General features: G+C 42.1%; 1 long non-coding RNA gene across 2 annotated transcripts in view; it reads left to right on the forward strand.

The window, feature by feature from the left end:
• The window catches only part of LOC139689396 (uncharacterized), a 52,005-nt gene extending 35,932 nt beyond the window's left edge, over positions 1-16,073 (forward strand). Inside the window, exons 1-3 of one of the 2 annotated variants that reach the window (XR_011701318.1) lie at positions 8,186-8,260; positions 12,261-12,313; positions 15,981-16,073. This is a non-coding gene — a long non-coding RNA (uncharacterized lncRNA). Of the gene's footprint in view, positions 1-8,185; positions 8,261-12,260; positions 12,314-15,980 lie in introns of those variants that run through there. The other variant, XR_011701319.1, reaches the window with a different exon arrangement.
• Positions 16,074-17,600: the final 1,527 nt, after the last annotated feature.

The raw sequence follows: 17,600 nt of genomic DNA on the forward strand, positions 1-17,600 counted from the left end.
ACAGGATTCATGCAAAATCCCTTCAATTTTTGATGGATGCAAATACATAAGCTATTATCAAGCAAAAAATTACATCTTAAGATACAGTAAAAAATGTATCCAATAACGTGCGAGCTAGTATTTGAAAAGTAAGTAGGCGAAACTCCACTACCACATGGACATGCAACATACAACGGTTTCCTCCCAAAGAACTCGGGTAGGGAATGGGACCCAAAGGGTAGCGTGAGGGTCCCTCAACCAAGACAGGCGACAGATGCAACTGGAAACTCAAAAGCAGAAAAGGCAGAGCAAGTACTACTATAAAGAATTTGCGTAAATAATCAACAGGGTGTAATAATTATGGGAATGACCCTAGTTGAACAAGAAGTTTCTAAATATTCTGAAGATAAGAGTTTAAAAGAAAAAAATTCGGTACCAGAAGTGGAACCGTATTTTGCGGACTGTATTAAAGTAAGTCTAACTTATTAAGTCATAAAAATAAAAAAATCGGGTCTATTCCAGTAATGATTGCAACGAAGTTTGTTCAAAGATTGTGTATGTTTGTACATACAATACCATACCCCCCTCATCCACCTTTCCTGCCTTCGTTGGATTTTTCCCAAACAAACCCCTCTCTTCGCCCTCCATATTAAGTTCTTCCTTGTTTGTTTTCTTATCTGTCTATTTCACCTTCTCCATTCTTCTCCACACCCACATTTCAAAAGCCTCCAGTCTATGTCTCCTCCTGCTTCAATGACCACGTTTCCGCGCCGTACATAGCTACGCTCCATATCAAAGTTTTTACGAGTCTTTTCTTAACATTCTTGCTCAACGTCCAAGTCATTAACTCCCTCCTCTTTGCGAAAGCCTCTTTGCTCAGCGCAATTCTTCTCCTTACGTCCCTACTACTTTGACCGTGCTGGTCCAAAACACTACCGAGATACGTAACTGTTTTACCTGCTCTAGTTTTTGCCCTCCTACTTTAATGTTTATCGTAGCATTTTTCTTTCTAGAAAATCGCATAACCTTTGTTTTATTAATATTGATTATCATCCAATACCTGTCACACTGTATTTCCAATTCCCTCAGGAACGCCTGCAACCCCTTGGCTGACTAACAAACTAAAGCTTGGTCATCAGCAAACCTAACTGATTTTACGAATTCCCCGCCCACTTTCATTCCTACCTCCAGTTCTTCCCTTGCCTCTTTAATCATTTCCTCTGCATACAGGTTGAACAGCAACGGTGATTATAGGCAACCATGTCTTACACCTCTTCCTAACTTTGCCCCTCCATACTCCCCAGCCGCACCTGAGCAGTCGGAGACATTTTCAGGTTGTGGATTAGCCTCCTTTCCCTCCATTCTATTCCTATTTTCTAAAATATACTCATTAGTTTTTCCCAATTCACTCTGTCAAACGCTTTTCGAAATCTACGAAACAGGCAAATACATCCTGGTTGTATTATTTATTCCTCTGGATTAATAATCTAATTACTGCAATGGCATCACGCGTACCTCTTCCCTTCCTAAACCCAAACTGATCATCCCCTAAGTAATCGTTTGCCCTACTCTCTACCCTTCTTTTTGTGATCCTGAGAACTACTTTTGCTGCGTGGAATATCAAACTTATTGTCCTGTAGCCCTCACATGACGTGGCCTTTACCTTTTTCGGAATAGGAACTAAAATTGATTTCACAAAATCTTCCGGCCAGATTCCTATCTCATAAATACTACGGATCAGCCCATATAGCCTCTTCCTCCCACGTTTTCCTAGACATTTCAATAGTTCAACGGGAATTTTATCCACCCCCTCGGCTTTATTTAGTTTCATTTCCCTTAATGCCCTTTCTATCTCATTGTCTAGTATGCCTGGACCTAAGCTATCTTCCTCTACGTGATATTCATTTTCAATGTCTAACTTTGTTGGTCGAAGTTCTTTCCAATGCAGTTCTTCTAAATACTCCTTCCAACTCTCTTGGATCTTTCCTATGTCAACTATTACCTTTCCCGCCTTATGTGTAACTGTTAGAATAGATCTCCGCTTCTTACTTCCCGATAAAGCTTTAACTTTGCTGTACAGCGCACCGGTTTCACCCTTCCTCTGGAGACTTTCAACATCCTCGCACTGCGTCTTCCACCATGCTTCTATAGCTTTATTTGTTACCCGCCTCAATTAATTGTTTAATTCTTTTTGTGTTATTTTGCCTAACTCTGTGTTTACAGTCTTCCATTTTCTACGCTCATCATCCGTGTAATCACCTCATCCTTGGTTTCTCCCCGCGGTCATTCCTCGTGCCTAAACCGTAGTCCCCGGCCTCATCACCATCTCCTCCTTCGCCTACCGTCTTATTCTAATCCCCCATCACTATCAAATGTTTCCCTGCGGGAACACACGCGATTATGTCGTCAAACGGATTATATATCCTCTCGACCTCTTCTTCCTTATGGTTGCACGGTGGTATGTAAACCTGAATAATAACTAAGCTTGTCGGTTCCGCTTTTATCTCTACTAATAATAACCTATCCGTTACCTGCTCTATGTTGACTACGCTTCTTCATACCTCTTCATTTAATACTATAGCAACCCCTCGTTGCCTCTCGTCCCCGCCGCTCTATATTATTTTATAGTTATCACTCCAGTAATCCCCGCTATCCTTGCATCTCACCTCGAATAGACCTAAAATATCTAAATTTCCCCTTTCCATCTCTCGCTTAACATTCTACAATTTCTCTGTCCTCATTATTGCCCTTACATTAAACGTTCCTATTCTAACTAATTTGGTCTTCTTCTCCTGCGCCTTCTGTCCTGCTGCTGTCGGTTTTCCATTGCAAGGGTTTCGTGTGATGACGACCGCGGAAGCCTTACCTCCCCCGCTGCCGGTACGACACACGGCCGATCGGGCCGAGCCCCGTAGTTGCCTGGTCTCAAAATCTCTGTATTTTCCATCATATTTATCTTGGGTATGATAATTGAGGTGGTTTCTCATTGCCTTCCTCAATAGTGTTTTTAACGTGACACCATCACTTACTGGCCGCCCCACTGGGGTCAGATTCCATTGCAGCCGCCTCACTGAGGAACAGACCCTGCGTGGACTACCTTTCGTCTATCACCTAACGTTCAAACTATCTGGCATGGGTGACCCTACCAGTAGCAATTATTATTACTCCCGCCAGGACAGCTCTAGGGGTCATCGGAACGCACAAGCCCTTCCACCAGGTCAAGGTTGTAGTCCGGGGAGGGAGAAATACGCACATAGACATATATATATATATATATATATATATATATATATATATATATATATATATATATATATATATAAACATACATTTATAAAACGTTTTAATTAATTTTATTTTACAGTTACATTGCAAATAGGGGATTTTCCTGGTGGCAACGGTCAAATTTGGTCATTTACAACGAGAATAACATATATATATATATATATATATATATATATATATATATATATATATATATATATATATATATATATGTACAAATGATATAAGAACACATAAAAAGAAAACTCACACGTTATTTCTCAATAATTTCGACGGATTTTAGCTCCATATTCTTCAGAAGAATCACTAATTCTGAGGAATACCACTGTTTTGTCTGAGGAAGACGGAACTGATTACCGTAGACACTATTAAGAAATGACGTGCGAGTGTTCTTTATATGTGGTCTTACGTTGTTTGTTGCTATTACAAAGTTTTTTATTCAACACTCCCGTGTTACTTCGACGAAATATCAAATATGTATGTTTGTATTCTCTCAGGCGACCATGGAGGAACAAATTTTGCCATTAGCTGCACAAATTATGTATTTATATTATGTATGGGTATATGCGTATGTGTATGTTTGTGTACCTGTGGGTGCCTGTCTGTGTCTACGTGTGTGTTCTTGTGTGTGGCCTGTTTCAGGACGAAAAACAAACACGCATCGTCTAAAGGGACCTGCAAAATGTCTTTCTCTCAGGCGACCATGGAGGAACAAATTTTGGCATTAGCTGCGCAAATTACGAAGTTATCCCAGACCTTAGCTAATTTACAACAAGCCATTCCAGCGACTCAACCCCCAGTAGTAGCTACCGTACTGCCCAGCGACCAGCCACCACACCGGGCCTTGATACCCGGCAAGACTCGGAGGGACTCCAGCTACTTACTTTGATGAGGAATAATTTATCATCGCCGCGCCTTAAGCCACGTGGCATCCAGGAGGCAGAATTCATTCTTCATGTATATGCAGAGTAGAAACACCTATCAACTCCCCTACAAAGCTTCGTTTACAACAGGCCAAGGCTTCGGCTGACTGTGGCTACATACGGATGGCCAGATGCCCTCCGATCGACACCAACAGTACCGGCCTAAACCCTTCGACTGCTTTGGGATACCAGCCGCCACTTCAGCGACAATCAGAGCAACGCCCAGCACAGCCCTTTCGACAAAACCTTGGCAGGGGCGGGGATCCTCAATGGGACCGCGGCAGTAGTCTCTCTGAAGGCCCCACCTCGGCCAAATCGCTGAGCATGCCTTTCCGTGTCTGAGGAAGGCACGCTCCGGTGGTGCGACTCGGAAGTCGGAATCATCGTTCCGAGGCGCATCAAGAGCGCATTCAAGTGTTTTCTCATTCCTGAGGCCATTGGTGGTGCGCGCCCTATTTACTACCTGCCCCCATGGACTAAATTCCAGTTCCAAAGTTCCAATTCCAAAGTTCTTTTTAATGGTCCCAGAAAGAGCCATTTCCATCATTCCGGAAAACGCAAATTTAGAAAAAGTACACCTTATAATTTCGTTTTGACGAATCCAAGTTTAAGTGCAACATTGGAAATTTTATGGTTTTCCCTATCGAGAAATTACGTATGCATTTACCCGAGTACCAATGGGATATTCACTGTCCCCCGCCATCTTACAAAGATAGGCATAAGATATTACAACCTTTGTCTCTAACAAATTCAGTCTCAAGATCATATACTATTTAGATGACTGGCATATGTAACATTTTGCACATATTCCATCATTGAATATTTAGACAAGGAATTCGGTGGGAAATTAACAATCGGAAATCAGTAACTATCTTGACTCACAGCCTTAAATGCAGAGGTGTGTCAACTGATGCAAAGACACGCTCGGTGCAACTGACTCCAGCTTCCAGAAAAAGAGTGCGTACTGTGATCCCCTTAATACCACGTTTAAGAGCGGGTAATGTCTCACAAGCCGCTGGCTTTCTCGTGCGAGTGTGCTGGATCTTGCGTTTACCCAGCTTCCTTTTTCACAAGAGTCTCGGCGAGATACCACCTGGTGGATGCATTTGCTAGAGAGTGAAATATACAACCGTGAAATGTCATTACCCCGTGTCAAAGAAGCCCAAATTGTGTGCTCCACGCCAGTGTATTGTCGCCATTGAAGAGTGGGAGCTGTCGCAGTCTTCCCGATCCCGGAACCCAGCTCAATCAACGCCGGCGAGTGCTTCGCGGCTCTCAAAGACCTGAAGATGACCTTCGACCTGCTCCGCCATTTGAAATGAACTGATGTGCTAATGAATATGTTCATAGACAATACCGCTGCTCTGTACTCCTGGAAAAGGGGCACAGATGTAATATTTCTTGTAAACCCTATAATAATACCGAAGTTCCCGTCATTTATAATAAAATAAGGCCGGTCACACCACGTGACCTGGTCCCTGATCCCCACTGCCACCATTCCTACCGACGGGTCCTCACTGGCCATGCATCCCCCCTAGACATATGTCCCCCTGAAGTTTCCCGTGCCTCCCCCCTGCTTCTGGCCACGGATTCCCGATGCTCATCTGCGTGTCCAAAACCAACGAGCTGACTCCGCCCGCAATTTATACCCTGCCGACGCAATATGGCGACGCGGGTTGGTTTTTTCTGCGCGTGTTTTTGTCTGCCTCTGTGTCACTTTGTATGCGAGTGTGTTTCTGATAGTGTTTGGGTTTATTTGTGTAAATATGTGTTTGAGGTTTTCTAATGGACTGCTTAGGGGAAATGGTTTAAGCACTGATAGACCGTAAATAGTAGACCGATTACAATGTTACTACATCATCATCTGGTGACCTGATGAGGTGACCTAAAAAAGTATAATAAATCGCATATCAATTGAATATTTGGACATGAGAAAGCTGTCTGCAAGAGGGGTGTGCGTTTGCTCACACTCGAGCCAAACCAGTGTCTTACAAATGTTTCAGTTGTGTTGGTTCCCTCAACCCTACCGCCATAAAACCGTTGCGGTGGATGTCGGGCTACTTGGTTGGTATAAAAAGTATCGGGAAAATGTCGGTAAAAATATTTATTTCAGATACTGCTATGATTCCTCGCAATTCTTCAAAGTATATATCATAAGCGTAGGAACACTTTCGCCAGCAGCTTTTCCACGATTCGAAAGTTCCCTGGCAAGCGGATTCCGGAACGTTCCTAAGGGTACGGGGGGTGAAGGTGCTTGAAAGTTTTTTTGATGGCACTTAGGGTCCCGTGATGGTTCCCTTCGAGGGAGGATGTCACTGGAAACTGGATAGCCGAGACCGTAAACTTGATTGGAACAAGGTTGAGAAGGGGGCGTGGGAAGAAAACAAAGTTACAAGTTAGGGGTGGGACATGGTGCACACACTAGGTCACTTGGGTGTGTTTAAGAAACAGCGAATCCCGTATGCCTGAATCACACACCAAAAGACAAAATAAATAATAAAAATTAAAAGAAAAACTTGCAACCACTCGATAACTAGTGTGTCAGTAGCAACAGCACTCCCGTAAATCGCAACTACTCACACACGCAGGGTTTACAAGCAGCCCTCCTGTCAGTGACCCGCCAATCACTCAATTGACTCTATATTGTAATAAAACAGATGCACGCACGCTGTCGCTTATTCACACAATCACTCAGGTGTGGTTTTTAAAACAGTGACCTTTGCGATTCACAAGTACTCACTCTTTCAGGGTTTACCATGATTCCTCCTATGTCAGGGACCCGTCAATCACACAAACAGAAAATAAGAAAGTAGGTTTCGCGGAAGGATAAGTGCCTAGAGAATACCTGACATCAGGTATTTCGCATGCCAAGCAGGCATACTATTCGGAGGGGAATGCATATTCCGTTAGGGGGGTTAGGAGGAATGTGTCATTGGGAAGAGGAAGAGGGGGGGAATATAAACTCGTGATTGGACGACTGAGAGGGGGTGGGGAGATTAGACAGTCCAAGGGGAGTATTGTAGGTTCAGAGAGGGGGGTGTGGGGGGAAGAAAACAGCGAACTGTAATCGTGGATAAGGGGGAGCGAAAGTTTTGGCGGTTGGTTTTCTACTAAGTGGAGGGGGAAGAAAGGGGGGTGCCTCTCTATTTAAAACGACAATTGAAAGGGTTCCAAAGTTTGGTGGGGGGCGTATGGCATGGTTAGTGGAGAGGGGAGGAATAATTGGAGGTTGGAAGAGGAGTTTGTGAGTTAACTGCGTCATCAGAGAAAAAAGGCAAGATGCAATTGGTCCTTGGTCTCCGTTCATTATATTTGTACGGCTCTTTTTTATTTGGATGCAATGATAATATTTTGTCATGTAGTCTGGGGCATTTGTAGGGAGTTTGATGTCGTTAATTGTGATGTTATGTCCTTCAGAGAGGTTGTGTTGGGCAATGGAGGATTTTTGGAAGTTCCCCCTCCTGATACAAGCGGCATATTCTTCAGAACGTGTGACTAGGTTTCTTCTGTTCTGTCCTATGTACGAGGAATTGCATTGTGGGCATGAAATTTGGTGTATACTAGATCTGAGAAGGGGTTCCATGGGATCTTTTGGGTTTCAAAGTATTCACTTTAGTTTCTTATTGGATGAGAACGAGGGATATTTAGTTAGTTATGTTTCTTGAAAATGGTTTCAAACCCTTGGTTGGTTTTTGGTCGGAAGGGAAGTTTAATGCATTTCTTTTCATTGGGCTGGGATAGCGTGGTCCTGGTTCTGATAAGTCTTTTCTGTTTATGTTTCTCGAGTATTTTGTCAATAATTTGTTCGGTGTAGCCGTTAGATATTGCGGTCTTTTTGAAGTTATTAGTTTGGTTCTTTTTGAAAGTCTGCTTTGTTCAAGGGTACATATAGAAGACGGTGTATTGGAGAATGGAAGGCGGCGTGTTTGTGGGTGTGATGATCCGAGGAAGACTGAAGAATGTAGTTGCCTGTGTGCGTTGGCTTGCGGTAAATATTAAACGAAAGCTGATTATTGCTTCTGGTGAGAAGCAGGTCCAAGAAGGGGAGGGACTTGTGATTCTCAACTTCGCAGGTAAGTTTAATGGACGGGTATTGACATTTAAGGTCTTTGAGGAAGTAGTCATCGGACTAGGTATTTGTGTCAAAAATAGAAAACATAACGTCTACATACCTGTAGTAGGTGTTGGAGAAATATTTAAATTTTTTTTCGGCACTTTTGCTCAACATTGAACATAAATAAGTTAGCTAGGAAATGGGAGGGAGAGTTGCCCATGGCATTGCCAAAACTTTGTTTGAATAAGTGGTTGTTGAAGGTGAAGAAATTTTGGTCCATGATTAAACTCGTTAAAAACCATATATTCATTTTTTTGACTACCAATTATTGATGATTTCACTTTTAAGAATAGGAAATAGCCTGATGGTACTAATTCGGGACTGCTATGGGTTTACTTCGCCTTATACTAAACCTTACTAATCACTTACTACACCTTATAGTAATTACTTACTACGCCTCATACTAATTAACTTCACGGCCACATGTATTGTTAAAATAGCTAACCTGTTCACTTGCATCAAGAAGAGGAGTCAGTTGTGCAAATAACACATTATATGCACAGTTAGCATATTCCTAACATGTAAGTAAGAGAGGCGAAAATATTCATTAAATTGAAAAACAATCACGAGAATGATGTTCGGTGCTTACAACTGGAACGCTGGTTTCTCGGAGCTAATGATACTGCAAGCCGACATATTCTCATATCCCCTGACACATACCAGAACACAAGACAATCACAGTAAGTGTATAGAGAAATCAATTGGAGGAACCCGTAGGTGATACAAGTTTAATATTCCCTACCTTTAGTAAAACAGGGTGTTCTGTTACGACAGAAAATAAAATTGGACGGAGAAAATTAAGCCTCGATAATATTTGAAATGGATGAATCCATATTATTAAAATGCATATCTTATTACGATGTGAATACGTAGATAAAAACAGAATTAATAGGTGATAGGCGACGAGACGCTGGAAAAGAGTCATGAAAGATCCCTTCTTGGATCGCGAACCAAAGAGTTCCTTATCCTTGATTGTATATTTCGGGACTCTCCGAAAATATTTTTCCATCGCCCTTTGTGCTTAGTATATGTTCATTGGAAAGTGTCATACCGTGCAGTAAAGCGAATTTACGGGGCAAATATTGTGGATGTTCTTCATTCATTTGTTAAAAGCAGAATATGATCGTTATCGGGCATTTCGGGTACGAGAGAAAAAAATGATATCATCTATTTACATGGCTGTAAATTAAATGAGTTCTCCGTAGAAAGTGACAGGGAGCACACCCTCAAGTAGAGTTCCTTCGCATCATGATGCCAGTGTACCAAACCAGATATAGAAATGTTACACTTACAATCGGTTTAAAGCGACTACTGACATCAGGGACTAGTATTCCAAAATTCCAAGTAGGGTGCAGTATTTGCCCAAACGGGATTGGGCATTTTATAAACTATACCGCTGTGCGGGTGAATTGAGTATCAGGGAAATACGCATACATTAAAATAGTATATCTGTAACTGCCGTCTCTTTGGAGGACCGTTCTCTAATATCATTGAAATAAAACCTATAATTTACGGTCGTGACTCCTGCTAATGGTCTAAATTTTAACTTGGCCATCCCGACACGCGTCCCCCCCCCCCCCCAGGTGCTAGCGAGGGAGTCGCAAATATAGCGAAGTATCCGAAGTGGAGACACGCACCGTCCGCTGTCTTTAAGTGTCTCCACCTCATAACACGCAATCAGCCTCCAAAAACGTTCTCCGAGGAGGTTTATCATCAAGAAGACCATAGCTCTCACCAAGGACGGACTTGACCCATTACCGCCTCCTCCGCCAGTAACTATGAGACCACGTACACTTGCTATTCGTTTCGAATCGCGTGGTCTTACTCCTGTTGTGCCGTCAACTTCCCGTTCCCACCTCCCTCTCGCAACCGTTCCCCTTCGTACCTCGTACCTCGTGCCTCCGCTTTGCCCTTCCAAAGTCCCTTCCCTTGAGGTCCACATCCATTCAACTACATCCGTGCGTCGCTACTACACTCGTAGATATGGTTTGAGGGCCTCTCCTCCTATTTACCGGTGAATCGGGTAGCATGGTTAGAAGAAGCTTGGGAAAGAGCAAAGTTAATTGTATTACTAATGTTAATTGCCATTTTCGTCACTGTTATTTCTTCTTTTGAAGATTTTACCAATGATGAAAGCTTAAATGAAGTCATATTACATTTTGAATTACCAAATTATAACTTCTTTGGCCATTTTTAGGGCCAATTTCAAGGCCAAACCTTTCAGTGGCGACAATATTGCGTGGTGTAGATCTCACAATGGGTGGTGTATTGTTCCCGGTGGAAGGATAATGGGGAGCATTAAGTAAAAGATCCATATTTCCGAATAGTTGGACACCATATGAAAGAACATTTCCAAAATATTATTGAAATAGATATTCTCTAGACTAGGGGACATTCAAAAATTTCTATTGATATTGTTTGGGTGTCGGAAACCATATTTCCTAAGATTTATGTGCATATGTTCGCACGATGCCAACGTGAACTTGCGATGTTTCAGGCGGATCGGTAGAGTGACTGACGACCCGTTCCCACGGATAACCAATTCCCAGCGAACGAGATCCCTGGCACCCGCCCGCGTATACATAGTCTGAGGGACCAGGAAGGCCAACCAAAGCAGAGCTACAGGTAGACGAGCAGGAGAGCCCGAGAAGGACGGTTGGCTAAATTGTCGGCCCAAAGAACGTATCGGCAGGCCACAAGTTGTGACGGTTTCTTTATTGTTTAATATTCCAGGTGCAACGAAATGAATTCGGCGTCAGCAAACAAGAGACCCATTCCGCGATGCAGCGCGGTGAGGAAGGCCTGGTCGTCAATTTGAATACGCAGGTTTGCAAACTACGGAATCCAAATTCTGAAACGGAGGCAAGAAACTTCATCACATTTATTTAATCCATCCTGAAAATTAGCCATTTCTTAGTGTAACCAAAGCAGTTCACTGTTAAGTGGCAAGGGATCAAGTAAGGAGCAGATTTTATTATATATACCCCGAACAAAAAAGGTAGGAATTGGAAGATTCTTTCAATTAAAAAAATACATTAAGTGGGCATTGACCACTTTGCGTGTAGTGCAATGAAAAAAAATCGTAAATATTTGATGATTTCATTTTGGTGTTGATCATTGATTAAGTCTTTAAATAGAAACGACATTTTAAACGAAATAATAATAACAATTATATTTTGTCACCGTACTCCCATGTTATTACTGCATATATAATAAAAAATATAGGAAACGGAGCGAAATGCACACCCAATTAACTATTTAAAGCTGCTGATATTTAGCAAAAGGTATGAAAAATATGAGTTTTGTAGTCTAAAATAAAAATATAATGAATGAGTAATGCATTCAGATTCTATGAAAAGTAAATGTAACATAGTAGAAACAACAATATCACAGGCACCTATCATTTATCATTTAGCCCGACAGCGATTCTCGACAGCGTCAAACCTCTTCTTTTCTGAAAATGCTCATCCCATGAACACGTCGACTTGAGGATTTTTATTATGGTTGCTTTATTCTCCGCCAAGTTTTTATTTTCCCTAAGTCAATCCAAGAAATTACGCTTATTTTATCCTTTTTAATCAGCAGAAAAAAGGTCTATCAAGACTACCGATGTTGGAGATGTCGTACCAAATGACCTTTGGGCATCAATTTTTATGTCATCCTGAAATACTTGGCAAATAGATGTGAAGTGAGCTAGACAGAGTCATATGAAAGTGAGCCACAAAGAGGCGTCTGCGCCAAAATATCCATTCCATAAGTTTCTCTCTAAAGGGCTCAGGAGAAGAGGATCTAATGCCTCATTTTGATATCGATCGATCTCATTGCTCCTCATGTGTATTAAATATTAATAATTTCTTCATTTCAATTTCAGTAACCCAATCATATGTACATTATGCGAAAATGATTGCTACAAAGTAAATATACGAATATCTTTCATTTAATTCATTGGGTTTTTGCAGGTTTTCACATCCCCCTTCTCTTCGCGGGTGTGTCTCTACGTGGGTTTTACAAGGTGAGCAATGCCACGCTCCTCTCCAAAGGAACAAGATGATTTGACGAAATGCCGTACATACAATGTCACAGGCATTTGTAGTAGGAAGTGTTCTTCTCCCCATACTTCCTATTGCCCTGGGAATATTATGAAATATGTCCATAAATCTAATTTTCACTGCCCTTTTCATTATGATAAAAATGTTAAGTAACTGGGGCTACGAGTAGGATGCACAGAAAAGAGAGTATTGCGTGGCTCATATCTGAATAATTAATTCCTTTTCACCAAATTCCTCCATGCCAGATAAATCTCAATAATACACCTTAATTATTAAGGAATTTGGTTGGCAGAGGTATCACGTAACACTGATTTTTACATTTGAGATGAATGCTGCATAAAATTTATTGTTAAAAAGAAACCAGCATTTAGATTTTGTTTAGAAACCAGCATTGTTTGCATATTAAAATTGTGTCGCACTAATATTTACATGGTATTCCATTTTTCCTAAAATTAATAATTAAAAGTTATGCCCCGGGGAATATCCACCAGGGATTACTGGTTAAGCCATCAACTGCCATTTTCCATATTTTGGATCAAAACCCATGGCGGAATAAATTATTGAAGATTTTTGCAAAATAGGAACCTCTAATGGGACAATTATATCACATTCCCGTTCATAGATGTAGCTTTAAATCTTTTGGCCTAATGATTGGTGTGACCAAGGAATTGACAGTTTATTAAATGCTATACCTAGCAAGTCAGCTTTAGCATCCATTGTTTCAAAATGAAACTGAGCATTTTTGGTGTCCAAATCTTTGTATTAACAAAATAATTTTACATAGCACTACAAATTTTATTGAACTATAAAACAGCTTGTTCGAAAAAGGAATTTTTCCATCCCTAAATACCAAGAGAAGAAATACTTCTCAAAATTAACACTCACCCTCCTGGATACTGAACTCATCACCTGATAGCGAGGGGCTGACAGAGCTGAGTTAAAAGTAGTCAGAGCTGCAGAATGTGGAATCTGAATTTCCATTCCACGATGATCCAATGGTGGGGTGAGGTGTCCAAGAAGAGAGTAGCTGGAGCAAGGAGGGAGAGCCAAAGTGGGGTGGAAGTGGGAGGAGAGAGGGGGAGAGGGATGGGAAGAATGGCAGTTATTATGTTGGGTTTTGGGGGTGAAATGTGACCAATGGAGATTCAATACTTTGCTTGTGGGGATACAGGTTTCTCCCAGCTCCTGAGGTCATTTGAGGAATAATCTGTTCTCTGAGTTCACAGTTGGGATTGTTTATCTTCAAGGAAAGCACCCTACCTTGGGTTCTTGACAAGATATATTCCGTTATTTTTGTACCCAACAACCTCCATCACTGCAATGAAGCGTGATGTACTTATTAACGACACTTCATTGGAGCGAGATTGAGACTTTATAGTCCCTTCTTCCACCTAAACCCTACATATTATATTAAGGACAACTACAAACCCCCAATCCCTAGGTGTGGGAAAACCCACGTAGACGGGAATCGAACCCGTGACCTCTGAGTTGCAGAACAGGACGTCTCCCCACCAACACCGAGGCCAACAACTTAGAGGAACCTTGATCTGATGGATTTTTAACCATTTTTTGAAGTACGAATGCCTATTAATATTATGCATTGCAAATAAATGATACAAATAATCTGAAGTATTAGAGCATTGAGGAATAAATATGAAAGCTTCGGTGGGTACCGAAGTAACACCATACTCGCAGAACTGAGGTACACAATCATATTGAATTCATCTTAGCACCTCTGTTAGATATAATAACTGACTGGTGCTGGATGTCGACATTGCGTTCTCGAATGCGTTGTTTCAAATTCCCTTCTATTAACTGGCAGATTAAACGGCCTGTTGAGGACGCTATGTCTATTTCCCCTAGTATGACTAGTAGGGGAATTATGATATTTACACTAAATTATGGCTCGACAAGGTCGTGAGAAACGTAAACTTGAGACAAGTAGCCGAACTCTAGATCGTGTTTAAGCATGGATCCTCCGGTTTCGAATCCTAGTTGCAGTGACCGACCTGGAAACCAAAACAGCGTCTCCTCGACTCTAACCCCATCAGGGTCGCTGAGGAGACTTCCATTCTCTCCGGATGAGAGATTTCCCCTGGGCCTTCTTCCTTTAGATTTCCAACAAGATCGTACACACAAATGCAATGAATTCGCAGGGAGTTTTCTTTAAAATGTGTGTGGACTTCCTGCACTACATGAGGTAGACAGCGAATTCTCTTGGTCTAACGTGTGCGTGTCATGTGAAAAAAAATCTCATCTAGAGCGGCCTCCAAGTTTTCTTCAACAATGATATTTTCCGATGGAAGGCTCGTGAATTAAGACGAGCCGTTAGTCCCGTGGATTGTTGACTCCCTGTTGGTCTGAAGAGTTTAATTAAAATAATCCTTGATTACAATGTTTCTATGGAAGGGGCTCTGGCCCGCGAAATAAACTTGATAGGATAAACATTCCATTTAATTGTATTAAGTCTTTTCCCTTTTATTTAAGATTCCATCTGGTTTAATTTTGCGATTTCATAAAAGGAATCTTAAATTACCTTGTATTACATTGGAGTGTAGATCCTTTATCCCGTAATCCAGCGGCTTCTACTGAGTCACTCGTAATAACGAATTTTCTTCACTACATTGGATTCATGCCTCTTCGTGATTCTTATTTGCTCTCTATCTATTCTGAAGAGATTCCCGGCCTTCATTCGCACCTTTATCCTCTGGGTGATTCCATCACCGTGCGTATTCTTCTACGCTCGAGGAATATAATCAGGCTGACAGAGCCATCTTAATAGTTCTGTGCACAGCTTTCTAGTACGAGGCGACAACAAGAACGCCGTCACATTTACTGGAGCGTGTTTCGCTATTCGACTGATGGCGAAAGCTAGCGAGCTTGCTAATCATTGAGTGGACTTTGTGCTGTAAAACAATGCAAAACATCGGCTAATATTGAAAAATCGTAATGCCATAACTCAAAAGAACTTCTTTCAAAAATCTTTTATTGTAATTTTGTGTGAACAGTATTATATAAAACCCACCGATAGGCTCTGATTCATTCTTAAAGGTTCGTGTAGACTTTATGAACGTATATACAGCGTCCCTTTCCATGATCACTCTAGTAGCTTTTATACCCATCTAGCCACACTCTCCCTATTGTCAACTCCTTTTTAAATTTTATTTTCACCAATCACCTCCTCGCATTATGCATCCCCACTCGCGCCCCACCAATATCACCCTATAGACGTTCAGCCAACTTAACCTTCACACTTGGACTGAGCACTGCATTCCAACGGCCATCATCGGCAAGGCCACCGTTTCCTCTGCCGCCGAGCGAATTCAAACTGGGTTATAAAATCTCCTCACTCAAATTCTCTTATCGTATCATTCGATGGCAGATGCACCATTGAACGTAAGTTGTCCGTCTATACCAATGCCGGTAATTTTTAGAAATGTCTTCGAATATATCGAATCCCCGAAGATTGACCGAATCCAAAATTTCCTGCTTTTTCTCACTTTTCAAATGAGACGATCGACCATGAACACCGGACTGCGCCCCCCTGTGATTCAAGGGTATGACCCCTCCCCTCACTCGCCTTCCTCTCTCCCTTTACCCGTTTACTCATGCCTGCTCCCCGTCCCACAGGTCTACGCTACGTCTTCCGTCCGACGCCTGTGCCCTCTGCCCCCTTCGACATCAAGCGGCCGCCTTAAAGACGAGTATCCCTCATACCCTTCCCAGGACCTTCCCTATATAAGCCCCGCGGCACCAGGGAGAAGGAATAGACCGTGTGAGTGGTGCGATCGGGGTTCTTGCGACGGAGGGAATCTTATTCCGGCCCAAGGTGCAAGGACCATTGCTGGACGTGAGCGCCGTAAGTAGATTCTCAGCGTTTGGTCATGACGGTGGCTAAATATTTGAAAATGTTGAAATTTAAAGGCTGGAACCTGTGCCTTAGAACAGGACGAGCGAGCGGCTAAATTTTATGATATTTTAGTAAATGCGATGACATCGCACTGTACGTGCTTGTAACTGTCGTTCACGTTAAACTTCCTTGCTGCTGATTTGGCTTCAAAAATAATTTGGAGTAGAGTGATGAGGTTGTTGGTTAAGCATGTATTTGTTTAAACTATGAATTTCGTAATGGAGTCTTCTTTTATCTTCCCATTGCAGGTGAAGATTACTGGAGGTGCTGCCCTTCTGACGTGTTTCTCAGTTTATTTTTGCTCGTACTCAGCCAATTATTTTTCGATATTGTCAAAATTTTAACTTTGTCCCTTATCCCCTCGTCATCTAAATGAGCAATTCCATCTCCATACTTCCTATCGGTAACGGGACTTAAGATAACCATGCCGTCACTTCTTTAGAATTCTAAAATATTTTAATGGAGCATTTAGAGCAAAGTTCATTTTTAAGGGTAGCCTCTAAAATAGCTGCATTATCTTTCCTTTCTTTCCAAATTTGAGAAGTAAGGATGTTCCTACAAATCTGTTTCACAATTCCAAAACGGCTAAGGAAAAGAGGAATGCATTGGGGAGTATTCCTGAACGACGCCTTCCGATTGGCGAGACCCCTTCGAAATCTTCAGTGCATCCTTGGCTACATACGCCAGCGCATTTCTATAAAGCTATTCAACTCATCACAAATAACATTCTGAACCACGTTTTTTCCACACGATGTTTCCGGCAGAAACAAATGTCCAAACACCCCACCAGGCCTCGTGGTCCCATGGCTGCGGTAGGGTCGCAAGAGAGTGGCGAGCAGCCCAAGCGGAGTGTGTTGGTGCAGTGAGTGGGTGTCGTGGCATTGAAGTGCATGGTCATTTGTGTGTGTGTGTGTGCGCGGGCGAGAGTGAAGTGAAGTGCGCATTGGACGGGGGATCGCCGATGGAGAGCAGAGTTCTTCCGACGGTGGACCTTGCAGTTTGTAAAGGTAGGGAAGCGACTCCTTTTCCATGACAATAGGTTAGTGCGCAGGAATCCCCTCAGATTGAGACATGGCCCCTTCGCGGTAGGGCCCTCCGATAGGGCTTTAAAGGCATGTAGGTCGCTTGAAGGGAAAGGGGGATGAAATTAAGGGAACTCTTTAGCGATTGAAATAGGTAGGAAATCTAGAGAAAATACGGAAAATTATGGCTCTTACAGAATATTAAGGAAAGCCTTATGGCACACCTATTCTCCTTTTTTTTCTCTCATCCTTAAATGCATTGCGCAGAAAAACTGGTTTTTGTAAAGATATTTGTAATCTGATTGTAACTGAACATAT

Source organism: Hetaerina americana, unplaced genomic scaffold, assembly GCF_022747635.1.
Source record: "Hetaerina americana unplaced genomic scaffold, ioHetAmer1.1.p SCAF_23, whole genome shotgun sequence".
Taxonomy (NCBI): domain Eukaryota; kingdom Metazoa; phylum Arthropoda; class Insecta; order Odonata; family Calopterygidae; genus Hetaerina; species Hetaerina americana.